The sequence below is a fragment of the Myxocyprinus asiaticus genome, chromosome 29, assembly GCF_019703515.2.
Source record: "Myxocyprinus asiaticus isolate MX2 ecotype Aquarium Trade chromosome 29, UBuf_Myxa_2, whole genome shotgun sequence".
Classification (NCBI taxonomy): Eukaryota; Metazoa; Chordata; class Actinopteri; order Cypriniformes; family Catostomidae; genus Myxocyprinus; species Myxocyprinus asiaticus.
This window is the reverse complement of record NC_059372.1, coordinates 24149039-24164568: the sequence shown is the minus strand read 5'-3', so window position 1 is coordinate 24164568 and position 15530 is coordinate 24149039. Positions and strand designations below refer to the sequence as shown.

Sequence of the window (15530 nt, the reverse complement as noted above, 5' to 3'; positions counted from 1 at the left end):
GGGCTAAAACAAAGTGTGGATATAGATTTGACTATGCGAGACTGTAGTTTGAAGTAATCACTTTTCTTTGCCGATTCATTGACTGCATTTATACGATAGCCTATGTCAGCATTAGCTAGCTAGCCAGCTTTATCGATAGCTTTTACCTACATTTAGTGGATGACAATAGCGGTTTATAAAATAAACTGTTCGTTATAAATATGTTGACAATTCAATATTGATGTGATTCCATCACAACTGTCATTTTGATATATCAATGCACTATTGTTTTATAATAATAGAATGTATATATTTTCTGTATAACCAAGTAACGTTACACTAATGAATGGGTCTTTTTGCATTATCTTGAACATTGTCTAGCATTAATTTCATGTGTTATTGTAGTTTACCTTGCTGAATAATTACAGATTAACATTATGTTAGTTACTGTGAATCAGCATACCTGACTTTTATTATAAAGAGAAGATCGTTGAAATTATTTGAAAAAGTTACGAATCATGGTAGCTTGCAATTCGTCAGCGTAGCAGGCAAGATCAAGTTAGCCAAAATGACACAGATCAATCCTTATGGCACTATATTTCACATGCTTTGCAGTTATGTAAGCTTACCTGTCCAATAAGAAGAATGCCAATTCAGGGTTGGTTTTGATCCCCAAAACCGAACGAAGGTCCCTCCAGGAATCAAACGCCCTGCCGATGTTCACTCTAGTTTTCACTCGACCACGATCACGTTCCCGCTTAGCCAGACTGGATTCAGTAGATAAATGGTTTTTTTTTTTTGGCTTACTCTGATTTTGTGTAGGAGTCGGTGTGGTGCTGGGAGCCGGATGTTTACTGGATTCCATCTCTAAGATAACGTTACCTAGTGTTGCAGACTGTCTGTTGACGCTGTTAAATAAGGAAACACTGAGGCAAGGCTCTCAGGAGCGGACAAAACGTCACATCCTTTGGATTTTCCCGGCAAAAGCGACCCGCTCCCTTCGCATGACAATCAGTCTACAGGCTTTAATAGGCAACCTAGGAAGTCCAGGAAGGGCTAATTTTAAGTTGCGTTACAAGCCGCACACATTGGCAAAAAAAAAAAAAAAAAAAAAAAAAAAAAAGGCAAATATTAAAAATGCTACATATTGCACCTTTAAGGAAAAATTCATAAGGTCTAATATTAATCTGAAGAGATGAGCGTGTCCTCTTGAAGGGAGTGTCAGAATGAACTTGGACTCACCCAAGATTAAAGCAATATCATTCAGTTGTCCAACAGGGTTCCATGGTGCTGACAGTTGTCTACACAGCAGTTATGATAAAACAATTGTTTTGATCTAATCGCTCAACCAGTAGACAAGTTCAACAGCTCTGTGTGCCTATAGGCTGATCCACAGCAGGTTCCATCAAGACAGTGCAGAATCATTCCACATTCAAACAGAAAATGACAACACCCTAATGACACTCAACCACAAATATATTCCATACCGCAGTCTGATAGGAATCTCCTGAGTCACACATACACAAGTTTTGAAGTGATAATAGCTGAAGCAAACTGAACCCCTGTAGTCAAAATAGGCCCATGTGGAGACCAAAAGTTGGGTGATGGGATTCCCAGCATGATAGCAGGTCTGTCCAACAAGTATGTACTTGTGGTTAACGGACTAGTTTAAGAGCTAATGCACGATAATGACATCAAAATGGCCGATATAATAGCGATAAATTAAAGCAAATGTACACAAAATAGTTGAAAATAACTTTACACAACTTTAAGAAATATTTGAAAACAGAACATTCTTCCTTTCCAGCAAGAACGCTGTCTGTAAATTTCAGAACAGATACTAGGGGGAGGAAACTCAGGTAGCACACGTACATCTTCGATATGTACATTTTAAATCTTTTCATTTGGAAAGCTTCACAATGTAATTAAAGGTGCACTAATTTTTTTAAGCATGTCGTCTTAAACACTGACACCTAGGGGTGTGAATGAAGCATCAGTTAAAGACAAACTTTTTCAGTTATAAATGCCATTGTACAAATTCACTCAGTCATGATTAATTTAATCCATGAGCAAAAGTGTCCAATAACAGGGTGGTTACAGAAATAAAAGATAGCAGTATTCAAGTGGTCATAGGACTCTAACATGGCAGCCCCCATGAGGGGACCCTCTTCATGTAGGAAAAAAACAAAAAAAAAAAAAACAGCTTTTATTAGTTTACTGATATGACTGAAGCCTTCCTCTCATGAGTGCTCATGATTTTATACATACGTTTCAAAATTACAATTAATTTACAACCGAATCCAACTTTTTTTAATGCACCCAATGCAAAGGAGTGCACCTTTAACATCTGCTAAACATCTTAAGGCCTGTTCACACCAAACCCGTTTTTTCGGTGCGACTGTTCATTCTGAACGAGCTTTTGAATGGTAACAATGGATTCCGATGGCACTATTCACAGTGGGTCAGACAAATCGTCCGCCGACAATCCAAAGGTTTTTTTTACGGAGTGGTCAGATTTTTTTTTTTTATTCAGACTGTGATGAAAACTGACTGACCAATGAGAAGATATTTTTGTCATTTTTCCTGAGTCGCTGCAACTGCTCCATCCAACGCGTTGGTGGCGCTAATCAACTGGCAAACACCGGCACTGGACGTGCAGCTGATACACAGCTGAAAATTATATACTTAAAAATAGTTGCAGTTCATGAACCCTTTGTACTGCAAAACTAAAGCCAGTTCTGTTTTTGAAAGTTTGCTTTTTTTTTTGTCTTAATGTAGCCAACATTATTTAATATGTATATCAATACCCCTGTATATTCTCATGGCATTACATATAGCAGCGAAGTTCGGCAATTCCTCTGCACTAAGCTCATAGTAAAATAAGTTACATGCAATGTTTTAGACAAAAGAACCACACTGCTATTTTTATTCCAAGGACAATAACAAAGTATTGCAATAATTTAAATAAAGACTGTGAGCAGTTCTCTTTTATATAATTTTTTATATATTAATCATTTAATACTATAGCCTACTGTTATTCTCAATGTACATTATTCCATGTGTATTTACACTACCGGTCAAAAGTTTTGAAACACTCGACTGAAATGTTTCTCATGATCTTAAAAATCTTTTGACCTGAAGGCGTATGCTTAAATGTTTGAAATTAGTTTCAGACAAAAATATAATTGTGACACCATATTAATTTCATTATAAAACTAAAATTTAATTAAAAAATAATTGATGACTTGGACCAAATAATAAAAGCAGCCAATAAATGCCCAACATAGATGGGAACTCCTTCAATACGCCTTCAAAAAGCATCCCAGGGTGATACCTCAAGAAGTTGGTTGAGAAAATGTCAAGAGTACATGTCTGCAAATTCTAGGCAAAGGGTGACTACTTTGAAGATGCTAAAATATAACACAGTTTTGATTTATTTTGGATTTTGTTTAGTCACAACATAATTCCCATAGTTCCATTTATGTTATTCCATAGTTTTAATGACTTTACTATTATTCTAAAATGTGAAGAAAAGTTATAAAGAATGAGAAAGTGTTTCAAAACGTTTGATAGTGTACATCACTGTAACTTGTGTTATATTATCCAGGCATTATAAAGAGAGAAGTTGAGTTCAGGATTCTGGAATACTGACCTACTTGTGGCAAAATACAGGTGTAAATAAATATGAAACAGCGCTCTTTACTCATCTCACTCACATAAAACACAAATTATATAATCCTCAAAATGCATCAACATCATGGAAAGAGGTGGGCCTGGGTAGCATGCTGAGTGACTCCGACCAGGTCTCCTAAGCAACCAAATTGGCCAGTTGCTAGGGAGGGTAGAGTCACATGGGGTAACCTCCTTGTGGTCGCTATAATGTGTGGTTCTCGCTCTCGGTGGGGCGCGTGGAGAGTTGTGCGTGGATGCCGTGGAGAATAGTGTGAAGCCTCCACATGCCCTACGTCTCCACGGTAACGTACTCAACAAGCCATGTGATAAGATGCGCGGATTGGCGGTCTCGGAGGCAACTGAGATTCGTCTTCCGCCACCAAGATTGAGGCGAGTCACTATGCCATCACAAGGACTTAGAGCGCATTGGGAATTGGGCATTCCAAATTGGAAAAAAAAAAATTTAAAGCTGCAAACAGTGATGAACAGGCCCTCCCACCCTGGTGCACGTTGGGGCTGCTGTGCCAGGGGAATGTCACTCCAATTTTTTGTTTTTTTGCATTTTTTGGCACTTAAATGTTGTTAAGAGTGTATCACAGTGTAAAACATGTCATTTCCTGTTGCCAGTAGGTGGCACTATGACTATAACTGAATATTAGCACATAGAAGTGTTCAGGCTGGGACTCTTATAAAACATGTAAAGATTGGACATTATGTTTGAGTTAACTTCCTGTTTCATGGCGAAACAGCAAATTTTGTCAGGCCGCCACGGACACGCTGTTCAAAGAAAACTCAAAAGCTTCGCAATTTAGCATCGCCAAGGCCTTTAGGTTAGACTGGCCGAATATGATGTTGATCTGATTTAATCTCTAGGAGGAGTTTGTTAAAGTACGAGGCCTGGAAATGGCAAAAACTGAGCAAGAATTGAAGAAAAATCACAATGGCTGACTTCCTGTTGGGTTTCGGATATGGTTCTAAGATACTTTTTTGTACGTGTTGACATGTTACATATGCCTACCGACTTTCTTATGTGTAGGTGAAACATGGCGTGAGGGCTCCTTCGTTGAAATTTTGTAGGTGGCGCTATCGAGCCATTTTGCCACAATTAATTCTAAAACCAGTATCAGATGTAAATTTCCCCCACTTTTGAGATGTGTGCAAAGTTTCATGAGTTTGAGCGTGTTTAAGCCTCAAATGTGACTAGTTTCATATCGAATTTTGCCAGGCCGCCACAGACATGCCCTTCAACAAAAACCAAAAGCTTCGCAATTTAACATCACCAAGGCCTTTAGATTAAGACTGACTAAATATAATGTTGATCTGATTAAATCTCTGGGAGGAGTTTGTTAAAGTACAAGACCTGGAATTGGCTGTTGCCAGTAGGTGGCACTATGACTATAACTGAATGTTGGCACATAGATGTATTCAGGCCGGGACTACTATCAAACATGTAAAGTTTGGAGCAGATTGGACATTTTATGTACGAGTTATAACAACTTCCTGTTTCATGGCGAAACATCGAATTTTGTCAGGCCGCCACAGACATGCCCTTCAACGAAAAAAAAGCTTCGCAATTTAGCATCAACAAGGCCTTTAGATTAGAATAACCAAATATGATGTAGATCTGATGAAATCTCTAGGAGGAGTTCATTAAAATACAAGGCCTGGAAATGGCAAAAACTGAGCAAATATTGAAGAGAAAAATCAAAATGGCCGACTTCCTGTTGAGTTTAGGGCATGGGTCCAACAGCCTTTTTTTTGGTAGGTATTTGTACCGATTTTCGTAAGTGTAAGTGAAACGTAATGTAAACCGCACATCGTTGAAAGTTTGTAGGTGGCGCTAACAAGCCATTTTGCAACACCTAGTTCTGAAACCCATATCAGATGTCAGTTTTCGCCACTTCTGATGCGTGTGCAAAATTTCATGAGTTAGAGTATGTTTAGGCCCTCAAAAATGCGATTCATTTGGGGAAAAATAAAACGCCTAGAACAATAGGCTCTTCGCAGCATCGGTGCTTGGGCCCTAATAAATAAAATCATGGAAATTATATAATGAAACAGTTATGCATAATTAGGAAAATAAATGCTTTAACAGTGTTTATTATATTAATCTCTAAAAGCTGAAGGGTACGAACAGGAGACTGGTATAACAACAGCACCGCAACAGTGCAGCCTACTATACAGGAGTGAAATAGTTTTTAGTTTAATTTTTTTTTTTTTAAGGACTCAGTGTAAATAGACCTTCCATCAGATGTTTGTCGCAAAATCGTCACAGATTTGGTGTGAGCAGGCCTTTAAAAAGATCAGATTTACAAACATTACAAATTATAAACATTTCAAAAGACATCTGAATGTCTTACCGTACATTTCCACTGGTGCGCTGTGAGCGAAGGCGAGCAAGCATTTTCAAAGCATTCCTATGGAAGGTTGATTGCGGGATTGACATCGGCGCGGAGAAGACATTGAGGGCGGTCGAGGGCATTGAAATGCAACAGTGACCACCCAAGTTTTCAGCCATCTGGGTTCCGGAAGTACTTTCCCCATTAATTTCTTCCATAGACTTTTTATAAAATCCTTCATAAGAGTTGTAAGCCATGCACTGAACCAAACCAACCAGCTCCGAGGAGAATCACATCACGAACTTGGTTTTGAGGCTAAAAAGTATTCGAAAATTGGACATAAAGACAAGGGTAAAAGGCTGTGTACTTATCGTCTTTCATGAGGGCATGGACTACATTCCCATGAAGCATTAATGATGTCATTGAATAAAAGAAAATGGAAATAGGGGCCTGGGTAGCTCAGCGAGTATTGACGCCGACTATCACCCCTGGAGTCGAGAGTTCGAATCCAGGGTGTGCTGAGTGATTCCAGCAAGGTCTCCTAAGCAACCAAATTGGCCCGGTTGCTAGGGAGGGTAGAGTCACATGGGGTAACCTCCTTGTGGTCGTGATTAGTGGTTCTCGCTCTCAATGGGGCACGTGGTAAGTTCTACGTGGATCGCGGAGAGTAGCATGAGCCTCCAAATGCTGGGAGTCTGCACAGTGTCATGTACATCGAGCCACGTGATAAGAGGTGTGGATTGACTGTTTCAGAAGCAGAGGTAACCGAGACTTGTCCTCCACCACCCGAACTGAGGCGAGTTTGAGATCACTACTATGTAGTGGAATTGGGCATTCCAAATTGGGAGAAAAAAAAAAGGGGATAAGAAAAAAAACCCTATGTAAATCTATAAAACTATTGATTTTGGGTTGTTGATTATAAGTATAGAAGCGATATATTTAATGTGTATTGCAAAATATCCCAATATGATCAAGTAGTTTAAGGGTGAAGGGAGACCGACTCGATTACTTCATTCACAGTGTGTCATGGGAGTCCGCGGTCGCTCCGAGACACGTTTTGCGGTTTCTTTGGACACGGTTCTGATTGGTGGATCTTTCTCTGCTGTACATGGGTAATGTAGTTGTTTACCATGAATTCCGCTATCAAACACAATTTTTAAACAATGAAGTTGAAAACGCAGGCGGATGGCTTCAACCGAAGCATATACCATCGATGAACAACCTCAGAGCTTATGGTCTGTTTGTCTTTAAAGGTTTAAGTTATCGTTGAAAATCAATTAGTTTATGGTATAAATTAATGTGATTATTACTTCCGGAACCAGACTGTTGCACTCTATATGCACTCGACACTGCTTTATGCAAATGAGGAATGAAAAACGCCAGGCGCCGGCCAACGACTGGGAGCTGAAAGCAGTGACGTGTCATAAGTGCTTCAACATATGAGGATAATGCTGAAGTTTCTGCTGGATTCAGTGCTTTAATCAACAATGGACTTCAAATGATGACTGTATGCATTCATTGTGAAAATACAGTGGCTGGATGAAAGCACAATACATCAAGCAGTTTTTAATACATTGGGCATTTGGAAATAAAGTTTGCATCTTTCTGGCTGTAATCACGCATATTTATGATGATTAGATTGACCATGAATTAAAAACAATCACAGGATGAGTTCAAAATAGCATACTACATACTATTCTTGCCATTTCTGCCATAGACTGATGTGGCAGCCGTAATTGCGAAGACAGCCCACATTCGCATAATCTCTCGCAGCATTGAGAGCGAGTTTTTCCACGTCAGTGGAAACATACAGTAATTGACATCCGAGACATACATCTTATAGATGTATTGCAGATGACCAAACAATGTAAAAAATAAATAAATAAATAAACACATCAAATTGACATCTGGGTGATGTTCATGTGCTATAAATGGAACATCAAGCTGACAAACATGGAATATCCACAAGATTAAATAAATGGTTTTATAGTTTAAAAGAGTATCTCAGTTTTTCAGTTTCTTTCTTTAGAACCTCAAAAACTTGAAGAAAAAAAATATTGGTTCTCCATCAAAACACCAAATACTATTTTTTTTTATTTTTAAGCATTGCAAATCATTTAATAGCAGGGACGGACTGGCCATAGGGAGAACCGGGACTTTTCCCGGTGGGTCAGTCACGAAACAGGGCCGAACAGGTGGCGATAAGCTGAACGGGCCGCTAAACTGTGCTGCGATATGCAGAAAAGGATGGAGACAACCGCCACCCAACCCCCCCCCCCACAACTTTTGGGCAGGTTTCTATGTAAAATCAAGGGCCGATTTCTCTTCCCAGTCCACCTTTGTTTAATTATTTAAAATTAATCTATGCCATGCCATTCATTTTAATTTTTAACCACAACAGGAAGTTGCTGGTCCAGGATGAGATATATCTGCTTCTATGAGAGCTCAGCTGTCCGCTTCTCCTCTCCTGCACAGGTGATCGTAAAATGGTTTAAATAGCGCAGTTGCTGCTTCAGAAATTTATCAAGCATCTCGTATGCACCGTTCCATCTGTTTGCTCTGCGAGTAGAAGATCGCACAACCCTGTCGCAAAAGCTACGATGGATTTCAAACCTTTATCATCAAGTGTGCGCACCGTCCTGACAAGCGAGTGACCGGCAATAAAACAAAGGCCAATGAAATGGAGCGTGCCAGAGTAGAGAAAGGCATCGGAAAAAAATTAAATGAAAACATCAACATCTCCTGAACCACTGCCTTGTCATTTTCTTCTGTGTTTTCCCCGTTGTGTGCAAATCAGTACAATAACGGGCGTGAGCTTTCTTGTTGTTTGTTGTTCGGCTTATCACGAATAAACTCTCCTGTTGCTATGTGCGTGGGTTTGTGAGAGAACTTTGGGATCGTAGTTTCATTCGGGCACAAATGGTCATGTATTTGATACAGCTGGTCTGCAAACAGTATGAATCGCGATACATCGCTGAAACGATTTTTCCCCCACCCTTGATGTCATCTAGCCATAACTTCTGCATTTATTGAGCCTGTTGTGACAATGTTTATGCAGGCCTGAGCAGATAACTGCACTGTCACTTCACAGGGTACATACTACAATTTCTGCTGACTTGTTCTGTGGTATTTCATCTGCCACGATCTGTTCATCTGGATAAACTTACATTAGAGGTAAAAGGTGGGACTTCACATTAACCTGTCCTGCAACTTAACCTTTGTGTAACACAGGGAAATACTGTATATGAAATGGAGTCAGGAAACAAGATGAATCAGAATTCACCCGCGACATATATAATGACATATTACATTTTCTGAGAATACAGATACAAAATAAGCATTAATATTAGTCATGACATCCTTAGCAAGGTCACAATGTTGTACGTGATTAATTGCAATTCGCTTTGAGATCTCACTTCCCACAGGATTCTGCTTTTAAAAAAGACTGAACAGCTGAAAAAAAAAAAAAAAAAAAAAAAAAAAAAAAAAAGTGCCCAAAATGAAATCCAAAACACAAAACACATTCTCACCCTCAACTGGAGCAATTATTGGACATTTGTTTACATTTACTGCTGTGTGTCAAGACCTGCCTTTATTGTTTGCCTAATGAGTTATTCTAACAAATTAGTGAAGACACACAAGCACATTAAATGCTCAGTGTAACAAAGCACAAACAACAGAACACCATGCTGTTCCCAAAGAATCGCACAATCTTAATAGATGCTCTTAACAGACAGTGCTATGAGCTTTAGGTTGCAGCAGAAGCAATACAACACAAGCTATCCAAATGCCATCAGTCACCCCTAAATTAAATGACAAATCTTTTAAACTAGAAATGAAAATCAAATTAAGTCTTTACATCTACCACAAACAAACTGCATTAAAATACTTTTCTGGACAAAACATTCATTCCACAGAACTGTGCAGTTTTAAAAGGATCATTAAAACTGATAGTTCAGACTCTAAATAAAATAAAAAAAAAAAAAAGGACTTACACAACTTCACACTAAGAGAATGATTATTTTAAATAACTGAACCAAACCTGTGATCCTCAAGCAAACAGAAAAATTTACAGGGTTTACAGGGAACCTGTGCTTGCAACAAGCGACATCAAGTTTATGCAGCAAAGATCAGGTGACAGTGACACATTTAAACTTCACCTACAGCCTCTGACTATATCAGGTAGGGATGTCAATTTTCAGACATTTTCATAATCAATCGTGGGATATAATGATCAATTAATCATTAACACCGCAAAACGCACAGAGGACTCCAAATAATGTGTGCAGGTAGCCTTCTCTTTTAATATAAATACACTTAAGACATGCAAGTATTGGAATTTTCCTCGAGATATTCTTAGGCTATGTTTAGTACGAATCTGCGAATTGTCTTGTTGTTAATGAATTATTGATAATAACTTGTATACAAGATATATAACTTGTATACATATTTGAGTTATTAAAACTTCACATTGTGGAATATTTCAAACCTTTGGACTTATTTTCTTAAAAATAAGTCAAATCATAACTTGCTACAAAACACAGAAGCCTACATAACATACCATTTCTCTGGTGTTGGTGAGAAGTCAGCTGAATGTGCTTTAGTGCTTTCCCGGCAGGTTGGGATTACGGTTGTGCCGATAGAGGATGATCTCGGGGATTGACGATGGTCAGAGTGATCACCAATAGCTGATGCCTTTGATGTCATGGTGATATTTGGCTAGTTTTCCCATTAATGTATTAAAATATTTTAAGGCTTTTACTATTATCAAATTAATTACAAATAATTTGCCCGTAGACACACAGAAACGCGCTTGAAGAAACACACTTTATTATATTAAGAACAGATGACAGAAAAGCCGTCTGTGCGCATGTATGACACGCTGTTTGTTCGGAGACGCGCAGTCTTCTGGAACACACGCATGTAAAAGGTGCTCACTCTTTCCTTGTTTGTCTTCTGATTTTTTTTTTTTTTTTTTGCAAGAACAGTATCGTCTATGAATGCTGCAAATGACCTCAGACATCTCAGCTCAGGAGGTGTTTTCAGTTTAGTTCACTTTATTTCCACAGAGCAGTTCATTGTGACCACAACTCTGCAGCCTATACATCTGTGATTAAAACAAAAACACAGTCAACTCTAACCATGATTTATATTATCAGTGATTATCATCAATATTATAATTATTATTTTTTACATTTATAATTCTTTTTATGTCTTCATTTGTGTAAGCAATTTTCCATCTGCATGTTTAGATGGATACTTGCCTGACGGTAAATGGAAAGGTTGTCTCATATATATATTGATCACTTCATTATTTTAATTACTTTTTCGTTTTGTTTGGAGTGCAATTTGAATTCAGACATGTATTTGATTTAAGCTTTTTTAAATCATTTTCAATGCAAAATCACTAAAGCAAGAATATTCACCAATCCCTCAACTGGATTTTGCGGTGTGTGTGTGTGTGTGTGTGTGTGTGTGTGTGTGTGTGTGTGTGTGTATATATATATATATATATATATACATACACCGTGAAGGAGGGAACAAAACAAATTCACACACGATGCATTTTCCCGGACAATGAAATACCCAACCGGTAGGGAGTGCACAGATGAATAGGTTCTTTGCTAAAGAGATGTTGCCCTTCACAACTGTTGTAAAGCCATCTTTCAAAAAGTTGAACAAACATTTTAACTGCACTTCATTTTTTTCCAGTTTCATTTGAATTTTTAGTTCAAATAAATAAAAAGTTAAGTTTGAAATCAAGGGGTCTTTGTGTAGGCTAAACCCTAACGCTGCTTAACGAAAATTACCCCATAGTACCACCTAACATCCAACCAGCGCAGGGTGTTCTCAAATGTTCACACCCCATTCATAATTTATTCAAATAAAAGAGAAGTTTTGTTTTTTTAGTACTGCTCTTCAGAATCTGCATTACAGATATTTACATATAGTATGCATATAGTAGCGTTTTGTCTTCTTGTGCATCAATAGCCTAGTTTCCATCCACTTTTCGCACTATTTTGCTATCGACAAAGTAAAAAAAAAAGTTTGGGAAACTTGCTGTCTTCTGCCCGTTACCATTCAAATGGCCTTTTATCGATAAAAATGGCATGCGTGATGACGTCATGCTTAAAACACATTGTTGCATCAGTTTTGGTTTATCACAAAATACATTTATTTATAAATTAAAGCCAATTTAAGTTTGTGTAAAGAAAAGGCAATTATATAGGCCTAACAATATTTTTCGTTTGGTAATTTATTTTTATTTAATGCTTTATTCATTTGGGAATTTAATACAGGGAATTATGCCGTAATTTTTTCCAAAAGTAAGCTAAACAATAATTTTATAGAATTGGGCTATATGTCAATGTTCCAAAAAATACACTGAAGCTTTTCTCCTAGTATTGTGTATTTATATTTAATTTAAAACATCTTTTGAACAGAATTTAGGCTATATGTTTTTTGTATTGTGGTCTAATTCCATAAATGGATGTCTGCCATGATTAAATTAATTGCAAAGAGTGGCCATTCATTTGTTCTCTGTACACTTGTCGATGACAGGTGCATGATACAAGATATTTGTTTTGGCACTCCTGGAAGCGTCATGTTTGCCGCATCGGATCTGTGCAGGTATGGCGTTAAGACCAATCCATAACTTGCTCGTTTTGATTATTAGGAGGGGTTACCTCCCCCTCATCCCCCTTGGAATCTACGCCCTTGGATATGATGTCTGTTTGTTCATACAATGCAAGTGATCCAATCAGTTTTGGGTAAGACTAGAACTAAAATGTAACTCCTTTTTCACTTTAAATCTTGACATCAGCAGTCTCCTTGGCAATCATGACTTCAAGCTCTATTACACTTCCTAGCGCCATCTAGCAATTTGCACATCAAGCACTAGGTCAAGACAAGCACTAGAAATTAATTGAGCTTGATTTAGGACTTCCTTTAAAGGCCTGATCACCCAAGTCTTTACCTGTCACTATAAGGATGAAAGCATTTGGTCTTTTTAACGGAGATGGTAATGGTTTAACATCGGCTTCTCTCAATATTAAAAATCTAGGCCATTCTGTGTTAATGTAATCCCAACCCAGACCAGAACTCTTGAATGGGCAAGGCAGCCAGTCACAACTTGGCATATTTCTTGTGCATATATGAAAACATTCCCATGCTGTAATCCAGGTCAGTTCAGTGAGACGTCCTCTATATCTGAAAGTTAGTTACCATACACAGACCCAACCACATCTGTGCTCAGCTGGTGGCTCGACACAGATAGCTTCCTGAAACGAGAAATACAGTCCTACTGCTCTAGCAAACTCAAGATGTTAATCTGATTTTAAAACATCGACTTGAGTAATCTGACATTAAATACATATACCAAAAAGATGTCTCTACCTATCGACAAGATAAGGCTTACAAAAGTTACCATGGTTTCAGCCAAAATAAGTTACTAAGTTATAGATGAGTCTATAAAACTGTGGTAATTTAAAGGGATAGTTCACCCAAAAATGAAAATTCTCTCATTTACACTCATGCCATACCAGATGTGTATGACTTTCTTCTGCAGAAAATAAAGATTTTTAGAAGAATATCTCAGCTCTGTTGGTACATTTAATGCAAGTGAACAGTGTCCAGAACTCTGAAGCTCAAAAAAGTACATAAAGGCAGCGTAGAAGTAACTATATGACTCCAGTGATTAAATCCATGTCTTCAGAAGCGATATGATAGGTGTGGGTGACAAACAGATCAATATTTAAGTCCTTTTTTACTATAAACTCTCCTCCCTGCCCAGTAGGTGGCGATATGTACAAAAAAATGCAAACACCAAAAAACAAAAAATGTAGATGTGACAGTTGACATTTAAAGTTTAAAAAAAAAAAAAAAAAAAAAAAATTAAATATTGATATTTTTTTCACCCACACGTATCATATCGCTTCTGATGACATGGATTTAACCACTGGAGTCTTGTGGATTACTTTATGCTGCCTTTATGTGCTTTTTAGAGCTTCAAAGTTTTGGTCACAGTTCATTTGCATTGTATGAACCTACAGAGCTAACATAGCATTCTAAAAATCTCTGTGTTCTGCAGAAGAAAGTAAGTCATACACATCTATGATGGCATGAGGGTGAGTAAATGATGAGAATTTTCATTTTTGGGTGAACTAATCCTTTAATATTAGCCACCATTGTCATCATAAAAATATAAAAGGATTCTGAAATGTTCTTACGCTTTTACAGTAGTGACAAAAACTATATTATTTGATTGGAAAACATGGTTACCTTGTTTTTTGAAGGATGACTTAAGGAGCCTTCTTGAAAAGTACGTTCACTGCGGTTGATTCATTCACAGTTGCAACTTATGAATCAAACTGGTCGCGGGAAGCGGGTCAACAGGTTAATGTGTTACTACAATAATTATGACAAGCCGATAAAACTGCTCTTAATTTAGTCCGAGAACAGATGGCCCCCACACCTAATGCCCTCTAGATCTTAAAGCCCTTAAACCGAAAGTAAAGCCTCTCCAGCACTGTCTAGGACTGTCGTGGAGTAAAACTAGAAAAGCATGTTCAAGTACAATTCTCATTTACATGCACAAAATAATTTGTGCATCGGGTTGGTTTAATGCGGCTACCTGGCCTGTTGTAGAAAGGTTAATTAAGTGTAGCCAAAAGAACAAAACAATCAGACACACTAATCTCTTAATGCCACCCAGCTAAAACAGGGTTCGAAACTAAAAGTGTCCGACCACAATACATCTTTGTTAGTTTAAAACTGTCACATTTAGGAGTAATTATGATCCCTTCCACAAACACAGGAAGTAGATCTTGTTTAGTGCATACTTATTAATTTTTATACATGGAGACTTACTAAGAAACATGCCACAAAGTAGCACATTTATATTTCAGTTCCTGTTTTAGAACTTCAGTTGGTTGAAAGCAGCAGCTCAACTGGATGTCTGCATTTGTAAACGCTTGTCGCGATCAATGTATGCATGTGAACGCACGACGATTGGAAAAAAGACGCACAAATGTGAAAAGACGCAAAAACGATGAGAATATCTGACCTTACCTGCGACTGATACACACCGGAAAATAAAGCATAGGCGAAGGAGTGAAGCGAGGATCTTCCTTTAATCGGTATTCCTGTGCAAATCCATGACTATATGCTCTCTGTGTCTGTTTTAGGATAGGCTTGTATTGAGTGAAATGATGGCTGCTACAGCGACAGAAACATCTCACCTGTCACGTGGTCAAATAGCTCCCAGCTGCTGCTGAACGTCCCTCCCAATTGAGCTGAGCTGTTGTTGTTTAGCTCATTTCCCCTCATATACACTGCTAATTTTGGACTATATGGTAAGCAGTGTGAATATGCGCATAATCAGGTATACATTTAGGAGCTAGACCTCCCTTTAATTTTTATTTTGATTCACATTCTTACTAGTCTTATTAGTTAGAATTACAAAGTACCCAAGTAGTTTAACATAGGTTGTTGGGGAATCTACTCTGAAGCTGAAGCTTTGCAAGCTAATAAGCTACTCAA

General features: G+C 37.9%; 1 protein-coding gene across 6 annotated transcripts in view; it reads right to left on the bottom strand.

The window, feature by feature from the left end:
- Positions 1 to 15226, bottom strand: part of LOC127419686 (SPRY domain-containing SOCS box protein 1) — a 47743-nt gene extending 32517 nt beyond the window's left edge. For 2 of the 6 annotated variants that reach the window (XR_007893707.1, XM_051661294.1), the window contains exon 1: positions 15060 to 15226. The gene's annotated coding sequence lies outside the window, so the exon portion shown is untranslated. Of the gene's footprint in view, positions 1 to 608; positions 1048 to 15059 lie in introns of those variants that run through there. The other 4 variants (XM_051661295.1, XM_051661298.1, XM_051661297.1 and 1 more) reach the window with 4 other exon arrangements.
- Between the last annotated feature and the right edge of the window lie 304 nt (positions 15227 to 15530).